This window comes from Mytilus edulis, chromosome 2 (genome assembly GCF_963676685.1).
Source record: "Mytilus edulis chromosome 2, xbMytEdul2.2, whole genome shotgun sequence".
Classification (NCBI taxonomy): Eukaryota; Metazoa; Mollusca; class Bivalvia; order Mytilida; family Mytilidae; genus Mytilus; species Mytilus edulis.
The window spans coordinates 57,895,393-57,920,253 of NC_092345.1; the positions used below are offsets into that span (position 1 = coordinate 57,895,393).

The following is a 24,861-nucleotide window of genomic DNA, read 5'->3' on the forward strand; positions in this document are numbered from 1 at the left end:
ATTAAACGCTCGTTGGTTTATATCTGACCATAACTATGAAGATTTATAACTTCCACGGTAAAATTCTCATACTGTTCATAATGTTATCAACATGTAGTGCACTAATGCTAACTCATTGACTTTGTCTTCTGGACATCCTATCTCTGCAGTGTACTCAAAAAATCTTTGGTTATTTGATGTTAAACAATATATTTGATTTGTATATTTCAATATATGACACTTTCTTTAAACGACTGCTTTTTTTTTATACATATCACAAAAAAGAGTCATTCTAATAGGAGAATACCTATTGAAACAAAAGTTAACATTTTTTTTATGACTGTTTATATTTTTGGACACTTGCAACTTTTGAATATTGAATAGAATGCGATATGCAGAATGAGTTGTTAACCATTTAGAGTTTGAAATGTTAATCATTGAACACTGGACACTTTTAATTTGCAAAACACTCATTTGCAAATCCGCCGCCGCCTCAAACAAGAGCTACAATATCATGTATATAACCAAAATGTGCGGAATTACATGGGATTCAATAATTTCATTGGTTTTATACTGTTACTTTCATATTTATTTTGCAATTTGAATTATAAAAACATGGGATTTTCAATATCCCATGGGACAGGGCAAAATCCCATGGGATTTACCATTATCCCATGGGATTTTGGTTAAATCCCATGGGATTTTTTTTGGTCCCATGGGATTATTGTAGTCCCATGGGATATTTGTTGTCCCATGGGACAAAAAAAATCCCATGGGACTATAATTATCCCATGGGATTTTTAATATCCCATGGGACAAAATAAAATCCTATGGAATTAAAATTATAAATATATATATATATATAAATATAAAGTTATGTGTATGTTACAATGAATGCTGTTTGGTAGTAAAATGTTTTAAATGTATACGAGTTTTTTATATATTTTTTATATATACATATATATAATTTTTTTTAAATTTTGTCACAAACATGTTTTTTATTTGTTTATATGACAATAAAGATTATTCTTATTTTGGAATGTATAATAATAATATTTTACAGTCAATTTCTAAATAAATGAAAAAATATTGTTTTGAAATCTTTGTCTTGTTTATTCTATTATGAAAATAGAACTGAAAAAATATTTCATATTCTGACTGAATAGTTCACTCTTTTCATGAGGTAAGATTTTCTTTGTTATAGGTTCATTGCAATACTTGTATAGGCAAACGATTTGAATTATAATATATAACTTTGTGGTGTACATAATAGTATGCTTATATTTGCAAATTTATAATATAAACACTTTTTGTTAAAGTTTTTGCTTTCTTTATTCACAACTTGCTATGTACAATTATTCAGTCCACTATATAAGAGTGAAGTCAATAAATAATTTCATTCACTAGAATATTCCTGCAATTCTTAGACAAAACATTTTTTCAATCTGTTCTTCAAAGATCTTCCTCTGTACATCTTTATTGAATCGAGAGATTCAAATGAGAAGACAAAGCAAGTTTATTTGGACAACAACATTCTAATATCTTGTTCATTCGTTCCATCTTTCAATTGATAATTACATTGTTGTATTTATATGATCAAGTTCTTGTGCATCAATGATCGTGATGATATGACTCCTTTTTGTTTATAGTCATCATGTTGAAATTTCCTCTTTTAAATAAATGTAGGAAAAAACATGTTCCATTTCAAATTAATAAAAAAGTCGCACTATGGAGAAAAATATCAGCTTTAAGTTTTCCGTTCAGTATTGATCTGTGAATGATGACCATGAAAATCCAGATTTCTGACCTACAAATACACAAACTCAAAAATTATCAGTGAAGAGATCAATAAAATGGCTATTTTATTATGTTTATGATTAATATGATAAACTTTCATTTAAATATTCAAGTACTAAATTACAGAAATCGCTTAAATTTTATAATAGTTTAGTTAAAGTACAGCTTATTTAAAATTATAATAAAAAATATAGGCCACCGTTGAGTTAAATAAGATATTACATTTTTAATGCCAAAAAATGGCATTTTTGCACCAAAGGGAGATAATTTGGAGCTTTTTCAATGATATATGCATTTTAAAAGTCATCTGGGGCCAAACCGAATTGATTGTTTTGAATGATTTGGTGTACCATATGATAAAGATATAAATAAATTGAGTTATGAAAAAAAAATATTAAAACATTTTTCTGAAATTGTTATACCCTAGAGCCTCCTTAAATGTCATTTGATCTCTATTGGAGAAATGTCTCATTGGAAATCAGACTGCTAAGTGTTTCTTATTTTTATATCAACCTAGCCATATTATACCTGTCTAATATCAGGAGCTTGTACATAGTTCAGTGGTTGATGTTGGTTCATACCCGTCATTTTTATTTTTCATAATTTTTTGTTTTTATAAATTAGTCTGGTATATTTGACGTTTGAATTGATGCTCTGTTTCAAATTTGGTTAGTGTTGACTTTTATAGATTACTATAACATGTATAGGGTATGGGTTTTCTCATTACTTACAGGTCATCAATGGCCTCTAATAAGTAATGACAATGCTTACATCCACTAAATTGAACTCTGATGGATAGTTTTCTCTTTAATCATACCACATCTTATTTTAATAAATATTTAATTATTATTCAAGGACAAAATTTTTTATAACAGTGGACTTACCATTTAGGCTTTGTTGACCTCTGTAAATCTTATTTTGTTGATAATTTCTTCTGTTTATAGTTTCCCCTTTATCTTTCATGTTCTTGCCCTACACATAAAAGGGTAAACATCATTTAATGACAACAATAACTACTACATGTATTACATAATTAGTAGGCAACTGAAAATTTTGTCTTATTTGTATATAACATCAACTTACTCATCATTCTTGCTGTTCAATATCATGAATATTATCATTATTCTATGAATATGAGGTCACAGTAAAATTAACCTTGGCAGGCAGACATCTTTTTTTATTTGATACCTTGTAGTCATTCCATACAACAAGTAGACCTATGCTTAAAAAATCTAAGGCCAAAATTAAAAATATGTTTGTTTCCCCTCCCCCCACACGGGTCAAAAATAAGCGCCAGGGTCAAAAAATTATTTTCCACAAAAAAATCGAAATTATTTTTTTCCTGAAAATAATTTGTTTCCATTTTTGGAAAGTGCTTGAAAGCAGAAGGATTGATAATCTAAATAAATACACTCAAATTGAGCACAAACAACTGATAAGTGGCCTGGACTGGACAAGTCAAACCATTCATGTGACCATGCTATGACAATCACATCCAGTTAAAAAAAACTAGAGGCTCTCAAGAGCCTGTGTCGCTCACCTGTTAATGTTTTTACTGATGTCGGCCATCTTCGTTGGTAGGCGGGGTCATTAGACATTTTTTTTTAAATAGATACCCTAGTATTATGATTGTGGCCAAGTTTGGTTAAATTTGGCCAAGTAGTTTTAGAAATGATTTTTATACAAGTTACAAAAATGACGAAAAGTTGTTCAATATTGACTATAAAGGGCAATAACTCCTTAAGGGGTCCTCTAACAATTTTGATCATGCTGACTTATTTGTAGATCTTACTTTGCTGAACATTAATGCTGTCTACAGTTTATCTCTATCTATAATAGTATTCAAGATAATAACCAAAAACTGCAAAATTACCTTAAAATCACCAATTTTAGGGCAGCAACCCAACAACAGGTTGTCCAATTCAACTGAAAATTTGTGAGGGGATATATCTTATTCTGATGGACATTTAAATCTTGAAAGATTTGCCCTAAATGTCTTAGTTTCAAAGATATAAAGCAAAACCTGCATTTTACCACTATGTTCTAATTTTAGCCATGTCGGCCATTTTGTTTGGTAGGCTGGGTCAGCGGACACATTTTTTAAACTACAAACCACAATGATAATTGTGGCCAAGTTTGGTTAAATTTGGCAAAGTAGTTTCAGAGAAGAAGATTTTTAAAAAAGTTACAAAAAATTATGAAAAGTTGTTAAAAATTGACTATAAAGGGCAATAACTCCTTAAGGGGTCGACTGACAATTTTGGTCATGTTGACTTATTTGTAGGTCTTACTTTGCTGAACATTATTGCTTTTACAGTTTTAATATCTCTATCTATAATAGTATTCAAGATAATAACCAAAAACTGCAAAATTTCCTTAAAATAACCATTTCACAGGCAGCAACCCATCAACAGGTTGTCCGATTCGTCTGAAAATTTCAGGGCAGATAGATCTTGACCTGATCAACAACTTTACCCCAATTTGCTCTAAATGCTTTGGTTTTTGAGTTATAAGCCAAAAACTGCATTTTACCCCTATGTTCTATTTTTAGCCATGGCGGCCATCTTGGTTGGTTTGACAGGTCACGCCACACATTTTTAAAACTAGATACCCCAAGGATGATTGTGGCCAAGTTTGGTAGAATTTGGCCAAGTAGTTTCAGAGGAGAAGATTTTTGTAAAAGTTTACGGACGACGGACGCAGGACATCAGACGACGAACGCCAAGTGATGAGAAAAGCTCACTTGACCTTTCAGGTCAGGTGAGCTAAAAAAAACCTGCCTTCCTGGTCTGTTTACAAAGGGTAGACCCGGGGGAGGGGAAACAGACATTCTTTTAAATGTGGCCTGATAAAATGACAAAACCAAGAAAACTTATCATTGACCAAAGAACAATAAAATGCGGTCATGGTTTATATATGAATCTGCCATTCAGACATGCACACCTTACAATTGTTTCATATCTACCAAATATAATCTACCTGTAACTTTAAACATATATGATAAACTGACAAAACAATGCAGTGTTTCATTGACCAATGAACCATGCATGAAAATGAGGTCAAGTTCATATAAAATATGACACACAGCTAAGTGCATCTTACAATTATTTCATTCACTAAATAAAGGGGCCTTATTGCTTACAGTATCCGGAAAATAGACCAAACCACAAAAACTAAATATTTTCAAAGTTCCTTATACCCTGCCAATTTGTTATGGTTGTGCCTGTTCCAAGTCAGGATCCGATAATTCAGTGATTGTCATTTGTTTATGTGTAACATATCTGTTTTTCAATTTTTTTGTACATAAATTAAAGCACAATACATTTGTACATGAAACACAAAGCTCATCACTGAGATAGTAGTCTCAGATAGAGGGAGGCGGGGTCAACCAAACTCCCCTATTCAATCTGAATGCAGGACAGAAAGTCACAGTCAAAAAGTCACACACTGTCACAGGACAAAAAGTCACAATTTAGTTTTGAGATTATTTTTCTTTGAACAAGAAAACACTCTTTTTGTATTTTTCTTGAAGTTTTATACATGAACATGATGTAGCAACTTTTAAATTAAAATTTATTAAAAACAAATAAATCAGTGCATTAGGTTTGTGCACATTACCATTACATTTGCACACAAAAATCATTACGTTTGTGTGCAGCTTTTGATTACATTTGCACGCATTTTTTAACATGTAAATATAAAAAAAAAAGATATACATGATATAGTATGATTGCCTTTTACAGCTGACTATGCGGTATGGGCTTTACCTCGGGCTTTGCTCATTGTTGAAGGCTGTTTGGTGACCTATGGTTGTTAATGTCTGTGTCATTTTGGTCTCTTGTGGACAGTTGTCTCATTGGCAATCATACCACATCTTCTTTTTTATATTATGAACAATTTTCTAAAATTAAAAATGAATATATGTAATAAAAAGAAGATATTTCAAAATCTTTTTTCATTTATATTCAATCAATTGTCAACAAATTGTTTGTGACTTTTTGTCCTATCAACTTTGTTACTCTATGCCTGAGTTTGACATGTGTTTGACTTTTTGTCCTGTGACTTTTTGTCGGAATGTCCTGTGACTTTCTGTTCGTTTACCTTCCATCTAAATCAGTGAACTGAATAATTGTTTTTTGCAGAAGTCCGGGGAGTGTTAAAAAATCACATGACTGTGCAAGTTGAGAGTCAACACTTACACAGGGACTACACAATACTTTTTCAGAATGTCAGCAAAAAAGAATCACTGGTGACAGGGGAGTGTAACCGATGAATTGATCCTGAATCAGATAAGATTTTCCCGGTACGTCTAAACACCGCTCAGGAGGACCTCCTGGTGCACACATGCAGGACATACAAAGTGCACTCATGGCAGACCCTATATAGTCGCCGTCGTATCTGCACACATGATGGATGCATATATTCGTTATAGATCGTCATACACTTCTCATTTTAGAGTTAAATTTGCAAGCAACCTCTTAAGATTTTAAAATAATAATGCTACTAAAAATATATTATTTCCCCCAATTTTCGCAATTTTTTCGCCATATAAAATATTTAGGCGACTGTGCTTTTAGTGAATATAAACGATTACGAGGCCTCACGAATAAATATAAATATGAAATATACTGGAACATCGATTAGCATAGATCGAGCAGCAGAGAAAACTTCCACATAAATCTCGAAGTTATTTACGCCGGAGAATAGAACTTGAGTCTCTGTAAAAAGGCAGTCAATCCTAACAGAACTGTATTAACTTAACGATACATGTACATCAAGTTCCAGCACCTCACCAAGCACACCAAGCACCCTTGCCTTGCATACTGAGATGGCAAACTGGTGTGTGTCAGTATTTTAATATAAAACTGCGTAGGTTCATATCGTTTGATTCAACGTTTGTTTGGTTATTTTTTAAGGATCGTTGTAAAATTATATCTAAATCTTTGTTAAAATACGATTTTAAATTGTTCAATTCTTTCTATTTCATAATTTTGTCAAAGTCTACTTTTTAAAGTTTTAAATTTTACAGAAAAAATGAATATTCCATTTTGATTTGAAGAAAATCTTTTTGAACTGTCATGACATGGTGTTGCAAAGCTGATTACAGGTAACTATAACATACAGTAATTTTCCATTTCGACAGTGCGTGTATTCTCGGGTGTGTATAACGTATAGTTTTCTAGAGAACATCCTGTCTACGTGTAATACAGATTGATGACATTATACAACATTTCTTTGGTTAAATGTGATAAGGTATCTGTGTCCATTCCCTATTTCAACACCACTAATTTTTCGAAGAAAAAAAAAAAAAAAAAAAATTTATATGAAATTGAGAAGAAAAGTAGCAAATATAAACTTCAGTAATTGCGCATTGAGTAAACATAATTCCAATATTGCATGAACAAATCCGTGAGAAAACGTATATATACATGTATGAATAAAGATGTGTTTTAAAAGACCTATTGGCATTATTTCACACTAGGACCTAAGATAACTAGAACCAAGGACGTATATTATATTATATATATACGTCCTTGCTAGAACTAAGCAATGGTTGATCCAGAAATTTTCATAAGTGGGGACTCATTGACTGCCTTAGAGTGTTCACGTCCAGTCATGCTTCCGTGATTCCCTATATAATCTACCATTTGTTTCCAAAGATTTAGGAGGGGGGCTGGTACACACATATATATATAAATATACCTCTGCGGCGGAGCCAGCCATTTGAAAAGGAGGGGGTCTCAACCCAGGACAAAAGGGGGAGGGGGTGGTTCCAACCATATGTCCCCATTCAAATGCATTGATCGTTCAAAAAAAGGGGAGGTTCCAACCCCCGAAACCCTCCCCCTGGATCCGCCACTGATACCTAGTATGCATATAATTAAGAACAGCTTTGAATATATGCATATAAAATAATGGTACGTTTAAAAACCGTTCAGGATCTCCTGGTTGCACACAGGACATTAAGTAACTTGGGACATATATATATAATAGTAAGAGTTCAGGGTATACATTCGATAACTAGCATATTTTATAATTTTGTTATTTTTGTTTTGATAAAATCAGAGACATATAATACATGTATTGAGACATATATATATGTGTGTCTCTGAAAAAATCAAACCATCTTTAAAGAAGTTATTTCAGTTTGAATCGACTGTCTTTTGCATTAGAATTCCAAAACGTTAATGTTATTTACAAATGCCAAAACCTGCAAGAAAGAAACATTTATATTCGGTGATTTTTACACTAAACGTTTTCGTAATTTGTTTTAAAAAATATTAAAAAGTACATGTACATCGTTTTTTCAAGATTTGTATAGTAACTGGTTTAATTAAGTCCCCTTGATGAAATTTTAATTGCGAGACGCTAATTAATAAACTATGATCTATCTATCGGCATGCGTCGTTATTTGGGATACGTCACGGATGACCGATGATCATATTCAATACGATATACCAATCGTCATTTGAATTTGGTCAATTGATCTTTAATAATTAGGACTAATTGGTGATGGCAGAGAATAAGTCGCTGGTGATGGTTAAAAACACATAGAAGTAAACTTTGCAAAAAAAAAGGTTTCCTCGGAAAAAATTATGAAAATATATGAATATGCTAAATATTTTTTTTTTCCGAAATAATAATTAAAGACGTTTAGAAATAACAAATTTTCACAGTTGGGAAATTTTCAATTCAAGTTATTTCATTTTGAAAACGTTGAGAAATATAGATCTTATTATATGTTAAATGTGGGCCGCTTGGAGATCAACTTGTGAAACCCTGAATAATTAGGGTTTGTCTACTTTCGTCTTTTTCAATTGCCAAACATTTTATAATCAAGGATTTGTACAAGGCCTTGTTATAATGAATATTATCGCCAATATCACCATAATTAAATAAAGAACAGATACAATATTCGCCTAAAGAGTTTGCCATCTAACAATTCAAAATGAAATGTTGAGTCGAAACTGAGGTACCAAATCTATAAAAAGAATCACTATTTTAGTCGAAATTAAACTGTATATATTCTTTTTTTCAAAACTCCTGAAATAATTTAACATTATCTATAGAGAGCTTACATATGCAAATCTGTTTAGAAGTATGTGAGCGTAAATAAAATTTGTTTATTACCCCCCCCCCCCTTTTTCCTTCTATAAAATTTAATTGTAAACGGTTTTCGTTCTTAATTTGTGTTTGCTCATTAACTGGGGTTCATGCTGTCAAAAAACAAAAATGTCTCCTTGTGTAAAAGTTATTGATAAAAAAAAAATTGAAGCTTCCAGAAGAATAATGGTACGTCTAAACACCGCTTGAAGGACCTCCTGATTGCACTCATGACATACGAAGTGCACTCAGGACCCTTTATAGTCATCGCACACAGGATGGATGCATATATTCTTTATACGCTTCTTATTTTAGAGTTAAATTTGGTAGAATTTGAAATCGAACTTAGATAGATATGTTACATTTGTAATTCTTACAATAATAAGGGCACGTGTCACTGATTACACAACTACTGAGCCATGAATTATCCAATCAACAAAATTAATTGGATTATCTTTATTGTTGTTTTATACATTGTGTTGTTAGTACAGTGTGACCATGCGGGAAGTAATATTGTGACGTCTAGAATGAATATCACGATGTTTTAAGATTTTCGTCTTTTATTAAGATTTCGTTCCATAAATTTTTAAGTTTTATTCTTAATTTTATTATCATGTCCTGGACCAGTAATTAATTCTTTGCACGAGTTTGAAAAGGGAAATAAATGTTCATACTTTAAAAGAATTTATATTAATTAAAGTTTTGTATATGGAATCCGTTCTAAACGGTAAAAGCCGTACTTTTCAAACAATCAAACTCATATACATGTAGTTAGATGTTATTTCTCATTTTTATCGAACTTGTCCAGGAATTTTATTTTTGAGTTATACGAATATTTTAAGAAATCCGTTTTTATTAAGTTTTTTTTTCTCTAATTAAAGTCGTTTTGTCCAGTTTCACAAGCCTGAAACGAATTTCAATGCGAAAATAAATTCTGAAAATGAACTTGTCTCCGTTTTCGTCTCCGTTTTTTAAAAATTATGATATTTTGGGTATAATTATTTCTAAAAAAATATGTAAGTTAGATTGTAGTAGCGAGAAATTATAAAAAAGAAGATGTGGTATGATTGCTAATGAGACAACTATCCACAAAAGACCAAAATGACACAAACATTAACAAAGAAAGACTATTTCGAAGACAGTTTATTGACACGAAATCCGTTCAAACCACGACTAAGTCTTCGTGCACAGATTTCCGTTAAGGTTAAACTGAATATTGTACATAATTGTCTTCTCTTGTATAATGGTTTGTTGAGAATAAAGATATACAAATGTAATAAAATTTGATATTCAGTCAACATTGTGTTTGTTTAAAAACTTGATTTAGATAGAGAGAGAGAAAAGAATCACACTGAAAAACAAAAATCGAACTTGTTACAGAAAAAAAAACTATAAAATAATTTTCTTTATTCGTGAACTGCAAAACACAACAAATTAATTTACCCGTCATCATGAAAAATAAACTGAAAAAGCACATCGAATGAGATATATATTTTATTTTTTCTATATGCAAATTCATGTTAAAGGTAAAACTGAACTAAACGATACAATTCCTAAAAAACAATAAAGATAATCCAATCAATTTTGTTGATTGGATAATTCATGGCTCAGTAGTTGTGTAATCAGTGACACGTGCCCTCATTATTTTATAAGAATTAACATATCTATTTAAGTTCGATTCAGGCGCGGATCCAGAGGGGGAGGGGGTTCCGGGGGCGTTGGAACCCCCCCTTTTTTTGGCCGATCAATGCATTTGAATGGGGACATGTAGTTGAACCCCCCTTTTTTTGCCCTGGGTTAGGCCCCCCCCCTTTTTAAAATGGCTGGATCCGCCCCTGCGATTTCAACTTCTACCAAAATTTAACTCTAAAATAAGAAGCGTATAACGAATATAAACATCCATCATGTGTGCAGATATGATTACGGTAATGGGTCCTGAGTGCACTTTGTATGTCCTGAGTGCACTCAGGAGGTCCTGAGCGGTTGTTTAGACGTACCCGAAGAATAAATCATTTCCTGAACCTAAAATACATTTATCTGTAATTAAAGAAAATTCGCCTAAAACATTCTCTCATATAAAAATTCGCCTAAAACATTCTCTCATATATTTAAACAATTAATTGTAAAATAATTAATTCAACGTCGGACTTTCTGTCTGTTTACTAATACTTTTCTTGTTCAGTTTAGTTTATACCCATAATAGATGAACGGAAATAAGTACTTTTTTTAGGAAAATTTACAACTAGATGAACGGAATTAAGTACTTTTTAGGAAAATTTACAACTCAAATTTTCAAAAACAAAATTCTACACTTTTTACCTGGATGTTTTTCTCTGTCTCGAAGCCGCAACCTTTGACCCCGTATCAAACGTAGCGACCAACACCTCACATGACGTATTCTCGATGTTGAGGTATTGACAATATACAATCACATTTATCAATATACAGCAAGTAAGTAATTTGGTGTTGAATGCCAGTAGATCAGAATTTGTTAATTGAACTTTACCTGTTTAAGGGGCACTAGCTGCCAAATTCATGTTCTTCATCGATTTTAATAAAATTCACATTAAACGTGTATATAGTGTTGAATTGTTTATTAAAATGTTAAATTGCGCACAATCTTGGCTGATATGCATAAAACCATTATATTTCATGACACTGCATGAAAAAGAAATTGACTTATCGTATAATACCAGAACCAGAGACATATATATTGTATCTAATATCTCTGCCAGAACTAAAAAAATAAACTACAGTAAGTCCACATACACATAAGAGGGTATGGATGTGAATTAACAGTATAGAGAAAAAAGGACAAAGAAAAAAAGGAATAAAGAATAGTGAAAGAAAGAGAATAATGGAAAAAAGTGTAAGTTATTAAAAATATAACTAAAAAAAGAAGACAGAAAAAAAGACACCCCTCCGAGACGAGCCTTACATGCACTGTTATTACCCAAGGTTAATTTTACGGCGGCTCATTTTATTTTGGCTTAGAAATATTATAAACATAATTGACAAGTTTCCTTCCCCTGCATTCTCGATCCCACATGTAAATAGCACGGTGATTTTCAAAAAGACATTGATACATCATTACAACACACACTTGCCGTCAGTATTTGAATATATTGATTAAGAAGGTATAGAAGATTAATGCACGCACACTATTATCCACCACTGGCCTAAATAGTTAGTCCGCAAACAACGAGGGTAATAAAAACCCAGCACTTTGAACACAGCCACCGGCATGGTGTGAATCTGAAAGCTTCCCACTATCCATTTCTACCCATAGAAAACTTTCGCCTTTCATTTATCAAAAATGAAATATGTTGATATTAATGGTATATAAGAATTATTGGGGAATTCAAACCATTCCTATTGTAAGTGATAAAACTAAATTTATATCAGGGTGATTGAAATGAGGAAAAAAAAGGGGGGATCAGGAGTTCAGGGCCCCCTGTTTGGGAAAAGAATTGGTTGATTATATATGGAATCACTGAGTCATGGCAGGAGCAGGCCCCTCTTAGGCAGTCGGTGGGCCCCACTTATGAAAAATTCTGGATCCACCACTGTGGTCAGGGTGGTCTTCAGTTGTATTATCTTTTTTAAAAAAAAATTACACCTGTATAGTGTATATTCTTTAGTGTAAATCAAGGGAAAATACTGTGAACTATCTGTGCATTGGGGCTTATTAAAAGGTATTTCGGGGGGAAGAAAGAAGGGAGGGTGAGTCCATGGGAGGTAATCCCCACCCCTTTCAATTTGAGAATATGCTATTATCTTGTAAACGGTCCAGATCCCCATCCCTAAACCATATATATTCTTGAATGGGACGATAAAACAAATCAAATGAAATTAAAAGGAGGTCTTTGGGGGTTTCACCACTCTGTTCAATTTGAGAATGTGCTATTATCTTGTGAACGATCCAGATCCCCACCCCTAAACCATATATATTCTTGTCGGGGACAATAAAATTAATAATGAAATAAAATAAAAGTGAAGTCCCACCCCCTCTAGTTTGAAAACTTGTAAACGGTCAAGATCCCCACCCCTAAACCATATTTATATATTCTTGTATAGAACAATAAAACAAATAAAAGGAAATATAGGGAGAGTCCATGGGGTTCACCCCCACCCCCACATGTTTGAGAAACTTTTAAATGGTTGAGATCCCCTGTCATCCAGTGGTTAGGTGAAAAAATTTCAGGATCCCTGATCCCCACCGTCAAACCATATATATTCTTGTATGAGACAATAAAACAAATCAAATGAATATAGGATCATCCCCTTTGTCTTGGGTTGGGAACCCCCCTTTTTAAAATGGCTGGATCCGCCCCGGCATACCATCTAGCTAGCTATAAAGGCTTTAAAAATATGAAATCAAACAAGGAAATTAACAGTTTAGGCAACTGTTTTGAATTTAAAAAAAAGTCTTTTACATATATAACAATGTTAAATTTTTTGTGCATTTATTTTTGCTTATCGTATTTTCAATAATGGACAAAATTGCATGATTGAATATTGTAATTTAAGAAAAATCAGCATACATGATATAAAATGGGAAGTGGAAACTGGGAATTTGACAAAGAGACAACAACCCAATCAAAGAGCAGACAACGGCCGAAGGTCACCTATGGGTCTTCAATGCAGTGAGAAAAATTCGGCACTGGTCTTCAGCTCATAAATATGTATCAGAAATGAAAACGAGATACAGCTTTCAGTTGTATTAATAAAAACCTCATAATAAGTTCTGAATATCAGAATATACAGTATTGCAAGATTCTCTCAAAATGTACACATAGAGCTGAAAAACTGTCAGTGACTGTAAAATTAATCATGCTAACATTAAAGTCCATGGAGTCCATCTTAATATGCATACTCTCGTACAAAAGAATATAAGTATGCAATAGACATCAAGTTTTCAAAAATAAGAGTATCTATGCCATTAATTTACGACAAGATCTTAATCAAGTAATAATTTCGGTTTTTTTAAATATTTCGGAGGTTAGTATGACCTCCTCTTTGGTGATGATGTTTTCGTTTTAAAGTTGGGAAAATTGTTTGTACATGTACCAACAAAAATAAAAACACAAAGTCAATCTAGAATTATGTTTTTATCATTTTTTTATGTTTAGGTTGTCAGCAAGATGAAAAGGACAAGTATGCAGTTCAAAATTCAAAATGTGGATAAGTTGAGGTTCTAGGTCTTACCTTTGCAGATTTTCATATTTTGCATGAATGAAATCAAAGGTTATATGATGGACAGCAGAGAAAGAAAAAAACAACTTTTCAATTATCCTGCTCCTGGATAAATGTAAAACATCTTGTTTTTCGGTAAGTTTTATGCTCTGTTTTGATAGTGTTAGTGCATTCATCTTTCCAGTCTTTCCTCTAAATTGTAAGTTTTTGGTGAGTGTTCACCATGAATTTCAGTAAGTAACTTGTGGATTTACATGTATATACTCAAAATTTAGTACTAATATTAATGGGATTTTAGCATGACATCCTGCCAAATGCTTGTTAATCATGTTTATGTTCCAGAACAAACAAGTATTTGGACTGTACGCTTGCCCAATTTTAAGAAGTTGGTCAAGTTTATTACAAACAAATGTACAGTACAGATCAACATAACTGAAATCTTAAATAGATTAATACAAAAAGTTTAATTGCAGTTAAAATAAAAACACAGGTTTGGTCGAGCTGGTACCAGACAGTACAAATATACTTAAATGGTCTGACTGTACACATATGGTGGGACTGTAAGTTCTGGACCGTAAAAGTAACATCCGAATACTGATATGGTCTGGAACATTTATACATGTCTTAAAATTAATATCAAACACATTGGTGTTTGATAGAACTATAATGTTTTGGGATATCAAAATCAAAAATATCCCATTTTTACTTTTAATAAAGAAGAAGATTATTGATGTATGTTTAAATGTATATTAAAATGAGACAGCAAGCCAACAACACAAAAAATAAGGATAAAACATACATATTTTTTTTGTATCAATGTTATAATTTCCAATATGTTCAAGGTATTTTTTCATTGAAATAAAACACAAATTGAAATCTGTCTGAACTTCAAAAGCTTAATGCCCGCGTCACACTGTCCCGATTTTTACGCCGATGGCAACACGATTATGGAAATTTTCAAAATCGGGACTGATCGTATCCAGATCGGGCTATTCGTAGTGCCATCTTTAACCATCGTAGAACCATCGGCCACTTTTTCTAGCCTTCGGGGACAACTTCGGGAAGGGTTCTAAATTTTTTAACATGTTAAAAAATTCCCGAAGGTGCGTCCGATGTTGAGGGTTCGTATTCAGTTCGTATCACCATCCTCACCATCGTAATGTCACCGGGAATGCATCTTTGAACATCGTATTGCATTCGTGTTTCCATCGTTTCCATCGGGCAGTTTTGACGTTACGATGTCTACACGAATGAATCACGAAGCTACCCGAAGGTCTTACAATGGCAACACGACTTCGTAAAGACCTCGTAATCCCGTCGTGTTGCCATCGAATAAAAGTACGAAGGCGACAAGATGGAACTACGACGGCAATGAATTCAGCTAAATGTAAGTTAATTTTCGCACTAAAATACATTTAAAGTGCCATGCGCGATATGCACTGGTCAGTCTAATACGACAGTTAAGAAAGACGTTCATAAAACATGGAGCTCATATCATATGATTCTATGAGACCAAGAAAGGCGACAGCGTTGTTTCTATTTATTCAAATGGAACAAGAAGAGCAGCTATTACAGGCTCAGGATTTACTTTTACAAGTAAAATATTATTTTTTGTCAATTTTTCATATCAAGTAACATAATGAAAATCATAAACGCGCCTCGTACACCAACACTACAGGTACACGTATATAGGGAAACCAACTTTTTCTTCATTATTCTGATTTTTTATGTATCGTCTGAGTTGTCGTCACACGAATGTTTACTCCATAACCGTTTTGTTTTCTATATGTCATATTTTGCCGCATTTGTTGCTTTCTCCAACATCCTTCCTTTTGTCTATATTATTATGATATTCTCCTGGAAAGAGCTCTTTTTGAATAAAAGGGATCAACGAACCCATTACCTTACCTTTAAGATAGATCAGTAAATATGGGCATAATTATGGGTGATTATTCAGACTAGTGCACACATTTTACAGTTCAAACAAGGCAATGCCGAGCGTGGCACCCCCTCGTATGTAACATATTGGGGACAAATATGGACACTATATTTGTATATGACACATGCAGAAAATGGTAAATTGAATATGCATATTTGATACATAAACTATTTTTTTAGAAATCAACAAAAACATTCAGTAACTGGAAATACCTTTAATATTGTCTTTAGAACAAGCAGGTAAACAAATGAGCAACCAATTTCCTGTGTATTATGCTATTTCAAGGAGAAAAAAACAAGTCCATCTGCATGACCTTGACCTTTGGCCTTGAACGTAAAAAAGGTCAGATCATTACAAGGAGGAACAATATACCAAATTTGGTTAAAATCTTTTGAAGCATATTGGTTTTAGAGTGTCCACAAGAGTGATATTGCCTTGTATTACAACTGCCACTGTGACCTTGACCTTTGAACTTTAAAGTCAATAGCGCTTAAAACATTATTAACGAGTAGCACCATACCAAGTTTTGAGCATTTTGGTTCTAGAGTGTCCATAACAATTTTATCTACACGCAACTTACATGTAGTAGGCGAGGGGATAATAAACTAAGTTTTATAAGAATTAGACAAAAAGATCGATTTCCCGCCATGCATGGCAGACTTGTACAGAAACGATATGTTGTCGAAATTCTGTTTTACCCTTCAAGCCCACGATCTTCCGTCTTATGATTAAACCAGAAATGAAATGTACAATATAATATATATTCAATATTGATCAAACAATTTAAAACGCGTGATGCCTTCGGCATATAATTTAAATGCATCGTAAGCTGTACACGACGTCTTTTAGACATCGTAATCCATCGTGTAGCCTTCGTAACCCATCGTGTAGCCTTCGTGATCCATCGTGTAGGCTTCGGCTGAGATATGAAGCTTAAATACCCGTCTTCTGTTAACCTTCGTATGTCCATCTTTTGCTATCGTATATAATTTCGGCACCATCGTATAGACTTCGTTATTCATCGTACTTGCTTCGGTCACTTTTTTGTATTTTAACGAGATCGGGACCAACTTCGTACGAACTTACAATTTTCGCATTCGGGTGTCCATCGTATATAAAAATCGGGACAGTGTGACGCGGGCATAAAGAAATATTGTTTCTGTTGTCTGCATTTTGTATAATATATTGCAAATTCTTGTGAATAATAGAATGTTATTACAGTTGTCTAAAGTTTTAACATTGATCATAAATTCATAAATTATTACGTGCATTTATTATTGCGATTCTGTCATTTTAGACTAAAATGCAATTTTAAATTTTACGATTTTGAGAAAAATCCTGTTTAATCCATATAAAATATTTCATAATGCGAGTTTAAATTATTGCGTTTACAACTCCGTTGCATTTTTCGCAATAAAAAAAAACTCGCATTAATTCCGAATTTACAGTATATATATATATTATGTATATAACTTGGGAAAATACCCAAATGTTATAAAGAAGAATAAATTAATTGATTGTTATATGGTATTAGAATAGGAAGATGTGGTATATTGCTAATTTGACAACCCTCCATCAGAGACCAAAGGATGTAGGCCGTTAGCAACTGATGACACTGGACAACCTTTAACAATCAGTAAAATCCATATCGCATAGCTATTTTTATTGAAAATCATATTATTGCTACATGTATGAAAACAATTTTGTATAATCCATTACTTTAGATTTTATTGGTTCTTTTTCAGAAGGATTGAAATTCACCACCTAGAATAAATGGAGAAAACATAGAAACAAGACCAGAATAAATTCAAAGACAAAAGTTGGATCAGTTATTATTTTCATCACTCAGTCAATGATTTGAAGTTCTTTTAAATTCAAAAAAATATTGAAACCACAATAATGTCAAAGTTCTGTGCTGAATGTCCAAAAAGTGGACTATACCATCAAACAATGCTGGATGATAAGAAACTAGTAATGTTTTGTGTTGAGGGATATTGTGAAAAAAATAGATTAACTTAAATAGCTACTAGTATGTTAAGCCTAACAATAGAGTTTTTATTGATTTCAAATGGCAAATAATTGTGTTTCAAGAAAGTATTCTATAATCATGAATAAACATATATTGATACTTACATTATCTGCTTTGTTGTTTAAAAGTTTAGTTTTGAACAGTTAAAGAACAATATGCTAAATTAACATTTCCCAAGAAAAAAAGATATTCAATTAAAAAGATTCATCTTATAATAATTTACTACCAAATAGAAAACATTGTAACATACACATTACTGTTTATTTATATCTATATATTTACAATTAGAATCCCATAGGATTTTAATTTGTCCCATGGGATATTAAAAATCCCATGGGATAATAAAAATCCCATGGGATTTTTTTTGTCCCATGGGACAACAAATATCCCATGGGACTACAATAATCCCATGGGACCAAAAAAAATCCCATGGGATTTAACCAAAATCCCATGGGATAATGGTAAATCCCATGGGATTTTGCCCTGTCCCATGGGATATTGAAAATCCCATGTTTTTATAATTCAAATCGCAAAATAAATATGAAAGTAACTGTAGAAAACCAATGAAATTATTGAATCCCATGTAATTCTGCACATTTTGGTTATATACATGATATTGTAGCTCTTGTTTGAGGCGGCGGCGGATTTGCAAATGAGTGTTTTGCAAATTAAAAGTGTCCAGTGTTATTGGTTTAAACCAACACATAAACAAGATAACAATATGGGTATCTTGTAAAGATTGAAGACTGAATTGCGTATAAAAATCAAGAATTGTTTTTACTCTAGAATTAAAGTAAATATAATGGTCCTTTTTCATTAAATTAAAGTTAGACATGTCGCCAAGTGGACAAGTTAACAGGTCGATATCTTGACTTATCGACAGGTTAGCTGACCTACTAATATGTGGGATATGCGTTAAGGTAAGGTAAGGGTTACACTCACGGAATATTTAAGCGCTAAAATAATGACATGAGATAGGACATGGGTTATTAACTATATCGTTTACTTCAAAATGCATATTATCCGGCAGTAGCCGGCACAACTGCGTGGAGATGGATTATAATTGATATGGTCATATTAATGATAGATACAGTTTTTACCCAACTTTTAATTTTCAAAATACTACCCAAGATTAAGTAACCTTAACCGTTTTTGGCAAAACCTTTCGAAATTTTGAGTCCACAGTGCTTTTCAGCTTTAAACTTTATGTGGCGTTTAAAACTGTTTTGACTAGAGCGTCACGGATGAGTCTAATGTAGACGAAACGCACGTTTGGCGTCCAAATATTTTAATCCAGGTATCTTTGATGAATTCATGTTAAAGCTTTACTCCAAACATTTAAGTCACTCTAAGCAACAAAAAAACAGCAAGGCAACCGCCTTTCGGCTTTAAGAGTTTAAACGTTATGCCCAGCCTTTAACTGCAAAGAATGAGTGAATTTTTAGCCTTCAAATGTAGCATTTTGATTATTTAACTGTGTATTATTTCAATGCAAACCGATAGTTTGACGCATTTTATGCTTAGATTTTTTCATTTGAAGAAATGCGAACTATTTTTTTAAAATTCCCTTGTATTATAGAAAGTCATGTGACTTTATTCAAATAGTTATTCCCCCTATTCAACAAGGAATTGATTTAAGGCAATAGATTATAGCAAAAAAAAAACATACTTGTTTTCATCGATCATTTTCTGATAAATATTTAATCATTTCAGACCATTAAATAAAAAAATGGCAAAAACGGTACAACCAAAATGTTTTCATGGTCAACGTTGCTATCGGAAGTATATAACTATCACTTAAAATGCGAGCTATAAAATAAAAAGATGTGGTATGATTACCAATAACAATGAATAAGACAAATCTCCACCAGAGACTTAATGCTATGAAGGTCAACAACTATTGGTCAACGTACGAACTCAACAATAAGCAAAACCCTTTTATTTTTATTTTTTTATCAAAACACCTTAATATTTGTAGCACTTGCTATTTAGCGGGTGGTGGAGAAATTGTCAGACAGCAGCAAAGCATTGATTGTTCATGTATAGCATATGTATTCATGTAATGCAAATGATCGGTTATACCAATATTGTAAATTAAATGATACACTACGGGGTAATGAAACGCGATCTTCCGTTCGTTTATATATCAGGAAACACACGTGGGTCTGAAAACTTCAATCGATGATTCATTTAGTTTTGTAAACATTTAAAAGTTTCCAGAAAAAAGCCTCGAGCTCTCAACTTTAAATCGTTTTGTTATTTCTCACAATGAGAAATGGGGTTTCAATAATATAAAACAATATTGACGCATATTTGAAACACAGTAGGAAGAAATCAATGCATGTGGGTAGCTGGGGAAACAGTTCGATAAAAGAGTTACATCAAACTACGGCAATTCCAATAGTCCATTTGCCAATTACCGATTTGATTCTGTTATTACACACTTTTTAAACAAATTACTTCCCTTTGTCAATTGTAGGCTACTTCCATACCGGACACAATTGCCCTTTGATCTTGCAAAGCATAATGAATTGAAAGTCATGTGATGTATCGGCTGTTTAACTAATTTTTCATAAAAAATAATTTGTGATGTCAAAAGTATTTAGCTAAACAACAAATTAATGTAATAAGAAGATTTTAAAACCTTACTCACATTACGCACAGCTAAATTTGCTCTTTCTGCTGGCTTTCCATTGTAAATGAAAATGAATGCCCCTCATAAGGGAGACTAAAAAGGGGGCATTTAATTATAGGGTCAATAACGGGAATTGACAAATAGCCTATTTAGAAAGATTCAACGCTGAAAAAATTAAATTATTTCACCAAAAAGTCAGGAGAATATAAAGTACTAGGACCAAATGGATAAACATACAGGGTATATAAAGAGACAACATAGACTTTGGAATAACCTTTAGATTCTAATTGTAGACACAAGATATAAGTTCAGATATCATGCTAAGGGTTATTGAATGAATGGCCGAATGCTAAAATAAGAAAGTTCAAATGAGCTAAGCAGTTTATAACAATATATTTTCCCCTGTGCTGGCACAAAGAATGAAAACATATATTGTTAAGAGTACATAGTTATAACGATAAACGAAGGAGAGATTGCAGGATTTTCTAAACGCCTGGAGTATATTCAAACAATCACCATGATATCTAAAGACAAGGAAACCAAAGGGAAGCTTACAGTAGTATATTTGGAGCTTAGATATGGCAGTATACCACACAAATTGATAAGGAAGACCTTACAAACCTAATGCTTTTCACAGCAAGGTCATTTGGATCCTAGCAATTATTTTACACGTGAAAACTACGTCACAGCATGTTTGGCAGTGACAGGAGAAAGAAATAGCCAACAGTAGTTTACCGAACTGGAATATATGTGTCAAATTGACCACAGATATTTTCCAACTGTCGTACCTATAATATTGCCCGAGTTTGACTTCCTATTACATATGCCAATTAAGCGAACTAAATACACTTGGATATTATATTCATTATCCAAAAAATGAGCATGACAAACTTTGTCCTTAATAATAGAAAGAAATATGGAGGCCGTACGGGAAAAAAAACTTCTCAACATAAATGAATCTACAGTGCGTTAGTAATCAGCTCCTAAACAAATCAGCTAATAACTAATAACTAATGTTATTTCAAACCTTGGACATCAAAAACATATTTACCCCTAGGTTAACTAGAAAAAGGGGGGACGGCGGGCATCACATTATATATTAATTTTTATGTTTTTACACGGTCTTTTGCTGTATGGTTATTTCAAGTACTCATGAATATTTATACAATTCCTCTATGTATCTATCAAAACTCTCAATATAATATGGCACCTGTCACATTATTTTTATCTTGTCAATCAATTTTCTTGACGAAATGGCTCAAATAATGAAACTGGTGTTACTTCTAAAATAACAAAGCATGTCCTGTAGATAGCATTTTTATAATATCTTATAGGCACACATTTGATCGAACTATGAGCCAATGATTGATGACACTATTTCCTGTATCGGATTCATAATCTAATTTAGTCGTATATTTAAGATTTGGAAATGTATAGAAGTACATATAATGTTAAGTTGGATAAACATTTCTACAAATTATAAGCGAGGTAGTCTATTTCATGGATCATATCCATGCATCAGAGAGCCAAATGAATGTGTTTGTAGATAGATGTTTTTGTCTTCTATTAAATTGTTCCTTTTAAAATTGTTATACGATGATGACTGATAGTGGAATTAACTATTTGTTATATATAAATTCTATATATACTTTTGGACTAGTTTCAATCTCGGTCTATTTCTGAAATTAATTCTTACATACTTTTGATTTTTCAACCCTATATGCTAACATTGCCTATGTAAATTTTAAAATTGTTTGTATACACATTGAACGACAAATTTATGTGACGTATAAAATTTTCTGACGTCAGACACACAAATCAATGAATGTGTTTGAAGATAGATGTTTTATGTGTTCTGTTAAATTGTTCCTTTTAAAATTGTTATACGATGATGACTGGTGTACCCATGTTTTGACTATTTTATTTATTGTGTCTGTTTAGTTAACGCATCAATGTAAATATAACGGAATTTGATGAGACTGTCTTCAAAGTGAGAGGTTAGCGCTATAAAACCAGGTTTAATCCACCATTTTCTACATTTGAAAATACCTGTACCAAGTCAGGAATATGACAGTTCTTGTCCATTCGTTTTTGATGCGTTTTGTTATTTGATTTTGCCATGTGATTATGGACTTTCCGAATTGATTTGCCTCTAAGTTCAGTATGTTTGTGATTCTACTTTTTAAACCTAGTTAATACATTCTTATGCTGATTTAAAATTGCATTCATACTATACAATCAGTCTTAATCACTTAAGTTCAGAAAAAGTAAAAAGAAAAACGTTCATAACGAACGATGGTTATTCAAAAAAAGATTACAAAATAGTCAATGTGTCTGTCCTATGTCAGGAACCTGTATTTCAGTGGTTATCGTTTGTTTCTGTGTTTCCGTTTTTGTTTGTCGTTCATTGTTTTGTACGTAACTCAAGCTGTTAGTTTTCTTGTTTTTTTTTTTTGTTATTTCGGCCTTTTACAGCTGACTATGCAGTATTGACAATCAGCCCACTTCTTCTATTATGAATAACATCATCGATTTGAAATTAAAATCGCAAACAGGTTATCGAGTTGGTTCAAGAAATTAAGTTGCTCTCTACCTACATTGTATCGCATTTTATTCAAAAAGAATAATAGGGAACGGGATAGATAGGTTTGGGGAATAAAAAAAAACAGACGACGCAATATTATGCAAATGTATTTCTCTGACACAAGTCTATTGTTTTAACTGTAGAAAGTTTTTTTTTTTAATTAACTGTCGAATGATGCTAACATACACTCTAACTGCTGAAATGTGACGGGGAATCATAATTACAATTTAGCTATGCAAATTTTAAAAAAGATTATTATATAGAAACACCAACGTATGAAGGGTATTATATGCCTTTCAAAAACAATTTGGTGAAATTTACATCAGATGTCACATTGCTGTTGCCTTCCGATGAGATTGTAGCTGAAAAACACTATCTCGTTTGAAAGAAAAAACCCATCGAAAGTCTATAAATATTGTATTATGTAAAAGTTGTTATTGTCATCAAGAAACTGGATCTTTCATCTATTCAAATACAGTAGTTTTGTCTGAATATGAAATGTATGTAATTAAATGATCTATAAAGGCAACAGTAGTATACAGCTGTTAATAATTCATAAATCAATTGAGAAAAAAAACAAATCTGGGTTAAAAACTAAAACTGAGGGAAACACATCAAATATACGAGGAGAACTACTTCATCTATGCGATATGCAAAACTGTTTAAAAAATTCAGAATACTTACGCAACCTGGTAATCTTAATTATTGTTGTTCTTCTTAGACAGATTATTTTCTGCTCTTATTCAGTCCCCATTTTATACTCTTATCCATTACATGAAATGCATTTATGTTGAAAGTGTCGATAACTTTGTGATTTTTTGTTTCAATTTTAGTTTAGTGATTATAATAATTACCAAACATTTCAATCGTAATAAATGGATTAAGTTGTTATTTCTGGAAATCGCATTCGACGAGGTCCTAAATGGGAAAAAAAGCTGAAATTCTGGCGACGATTAATATAATTGGCAATCGGGTTATTTGATATTTCAATCACCACAATGCATTTTGACAAGAAGATCTTAGAAATTTCTATTATTAATTTTTTTTTTACGAAGGAAAATATGAGCTTTTTTACAAACTGTTCAAACTTTGATTTTATTTGCAAAAGTATGTCGTACAAAACACTCAAATCGTACATAACAGTTTATATGTTACTTGATGATCAAAATAAACTATAATAAGATAAAATCAAACAACTATTATACAACGTTTGGTCTTCACAGTTGTAGAAATATGAGTACATGAAACCTCTTTTACTTTCTATTTTGATTTCACGATACATGAATTCATTGCACACATGGATATTTATTATTGGTAATTTAAAGCAAAATATTATTTTTTCTATCTAAAATTAACTCTCTATGAAAACTTGATATTCACTTTCATGATAAACAGTGCAAACTGACATGTAGTTTCTATCTTACACGTAGAAGTAAACTACTTCTTTTTTATAAGTTTTATTTTTGAACTGGTATCAAAGTACGACTTTTTAATGTTATAATTGTATCTAAGGTTTCTGTAATGAAAATTCATTAGAATGCATTCATGTAAATATTTACATCAACAACAACACGTTCGTTAAGTATCAATCTAAAGAG

At 32.2% G+C, this 24,861-nt stretch overlaps 2 long non-coding RNA genes across 2 annotated transcripts; one reads left to right on the plus strand and one right to left on the minus strand.

The window, feature by feature from the left end:
• Window positions 1–1,286: 1,286 nt before the first annotated feature.
• On the minus strand, window positions 1,287–6,073 carry LOC139512502 (uncharacterized). Its single transcript, XR_011662288.1, has 3 exons — window positions 5,878–6,073; window positions 2,661–2,748; window positions 1,287–1,786 (listed from the first exon to the last, which is right to left on the minus strand). It is a non-coding gene; the product is annotated as an uncharacterized lncRNA (long non-coding RNA).
• Window positions 6,074–11,899: 5,826 nt separating this feature from the next.
• Window positions 11,900–18,020, plus strand: LOC139512501 (uncharacterized). The gene is made up of 3 exons (XR_011662287.1): window positions 11,900–12,017; window positions 14,013–14,211; window positions 17,761–18,020. It is a non-coding gene; the product is annotated as an uncharacterized lncRNA (long non-coding RNA).
• Window positions 18,021–24,861: the final 6,841 nt, after the last annotated feature.